Source organism: Lupinus angustifolius, unplaced genomic scaffold (genome assembly GCF_001865875.1).
Source record: "Lupinus angustifolius cultivar Tanjil unplaced genomic scaffold, LupAngTanjil_v1.0 Scaffold_414, whole genome shotgun sequence".
NCBI classification, from domain to species: Eukaryota; Viridiplantae; Streptophyta; class Magnoliopsida; order Fabales; family Fabaceae; genus Lupinus; species Lupinus angustifolius.
In genome coordinates this window covers 59,486-62,420 of record NW_017727824.1, presented here as the reverse complement: position 1 = coordinate 62,420, position 2,935 = coordinate 59,486, and positions in this window count along the sequence as shown.

The window sequence follows — 2,935 nt, the reverse complement described above, 5'->3', positions numbered from 1 at the left end:
CGTCAATGAATTATATTCATTAGATGTCTTACTCTCTCTATTTATCTTCTTTTCTATCGCTTGCTTTTCGGACGTGTGCTCGTCAGATAGACAGCTTTTCTCGGATTTGGAGCTACCCGTCCGTGATGTTCCAGGAGGGGGCATGAGGAATTGAGGAGAGGCAGTACCCTAGCTTTGGAGTTAGCCACTAGCAGTTGCTTATCATTTCGTGACTTTTGAAACACTGACGGCTTCCGCTTGTTCATGTCTTTTTTTAGTGTCTTTGGGCGATGATTAATATTTCCGCCCTTTCTTGTTGGATATGTATGTTAAGTACTTATGATCTTTTATATCTATGAAGATGTATATTCAGGAAATGTTGTATCATTTCGGTTACCGTTAGGTAACTGGTTTTGATTTCCGCGTTATATGTTACTTAAAGTGATGTCCCTGAAAAGAACGGTTTTTAAAAGGGAAACAATTTTATGTCGCCAATTCAAAACAAAAAAAAATTTACTCACTTCTCCGCATAATAAATCAAGAGTATTTTTCAGGGCGTTACATGTTACATGAGTACATATCAACCACAACTATAAATAAACCTTCTAAGTCCTTAGTTGGCCACACAAAAAAAGTCTTCTCCAATATTGACAAAGAAATGAGTCAAACACAAAGTATCAATATTTTATTCTTGTAATGCTTATATAAAACTATGGTTCTTTTGTAACTCATTCAAAATTTGTCGCTAAATTTCAATCAATAAAATTTATTTTTCATTTCTTCACTAAATTCTAATATGATATAAGATCAAAATTTATTCTTCTTAAGCATGTTGTACAAAAAAAAATGTCTTCTGCACTGTTAGCTATGAATGGAGCAACAAACAAATAATATGATATTAATGCTTTGTGTTTTGCTCAATTCTTTGCCAACATTGGAGAAGAATTTTTTTTCAGTGATCAAATAAGGACTAAGAAGGTATTTATAGTTAAATTTGATAAGTACTCATCCAACAACCTCACAATCTCTCTCACTTATATGTATGCAAAATTTGTTATAAACATAATAAGTTGTTATTCAAGATAAACATTAATAATTATCTTCTCATTCTTATTTTAATATTAATTATCGTTTTCTACTATGATATTATTTTAGTAGGTAGTTGTAACCAACTCTTAAACTCTAACTTATAGATTAATTCATCATTTAATATAAAAAATGCAAAGATCAATTATTACTATATACAAAGTGGTGTGTACCTAAAATATTTTTTAAATATCCTCCATCGAATTACAGTTGTTATGTAGAAACATAATTCACAAAAGTTCATGCTATTAGCGCCACTTACATAAACATGCTAATAGTTTTGTTATATCACTTAAATTGGGAGTAATATATATGGATTAACTATATTAATATTTATAAATGTTAGAGATAATTATAAAAAGTAAATCCTAACAACCCCTATAAAAAAGTAAATTCTAAATTTTGATTTTTATAAAAATTAAAAAACTAATAAAACAATTTGAAAGATAGAATTGATTAGTCAGTTACAACCACTTATTAAATTATATTAAAATAGAAAACGAAAATAAGAATTCAAATAACTTATAATATTTATAACAAATTTTGGATACATATAAGTAGGAGTGATTATCAAGTTGTTAGATGAGTACTTATAAACCACAACTATAAATAAACATTCTAAGTCCTTAGTTGGCCCCACAAAAAAAGTTTTCTCCAATATTGACAAAGAAATGAGCAAAACACAAAGTATGAATATTTTATTCTTGAAAAGCTTATATAAAACTATGGTTCTTTTGTAACTCATTCAAAATTTGTTGCTCAATTTAAATCAATAAAATTTATTTTTCATTTCTTCACTAAATTCTAATATGTTATAAGATCAAAATTCATTCTTCTTAAGCATGTTGTGCAGAACAACAACAAAAAAAATGTCTTCCGCACTGTTAGCAAACAAAGGAGCAACAAGCAAAAAATATGATATTAATGCTTTGTGTGTTGCTAAATTCTTTGCCAACATTGCAGAAGAATGCAGAAGACTTTTTTTTATGTGATCAAAGAAGGACCAAGGAGGTCTATTTATAGTTAAATTGGATAAGTACTCATCCAACAACCTCATAATCACTCTCACTTATTATATGTATGCAAAATTTGTTATAAACATGATAAGTTGTTATTCAAGATAAACATTAATAATTATCCTCTCATTCTTATTTTAATATTAGTTTTCGTTTTCTACTTTCATATTGTTTTAGTAGGTAGTTGTTACCAACTCTTAAACTCTAACTTATAGATTATTTCATCATTTAATATAAAAAATGCAAAGATCAATCATTACTACATACAACGTGCTTTGTACCAAAAATATATTTGAAATAACCTCCATCGAATTACAGTTGTTATGTAGAAACATAATTCACAAAATGTCATGTTATTAGCGCCACTGCCATAAACATGCTAATAGTTTTGTTATATCACTTAAATATGAAGTAATATCTATGGATTAACTGTATAAATATTTATAAATGTTGGAGAAAATTATAAAAAGTAAATCCTAACAACCCCTATAAAAAGGTAAATTCGAAATTTTTCTAAAAATTAAAAGACTTATACAATAATTTGAAAGATAGAATTGATAAGTCAATTACAACCACTTATTAAAATTATATTAAAATAGAAAACGAAAATTGGAACTCGAATAACTTATAATATTTCTAACAAATTTTGGATACATATAAGTAGGAGTGATTATCAAGTTGTTAGATGAGTACTTATCAACCACAACTATAAATAAACCTTCTAAGTCCATAGTTGGCCACACAAAAAAGTCTTCACCAATATTGACAAAGAAATGAGCAAAACACAAAGTATCAATATTTTATTCTTGTAATGCTTATATAAAACTATGGTTCTTTTGTAACTCGTTCAAAAT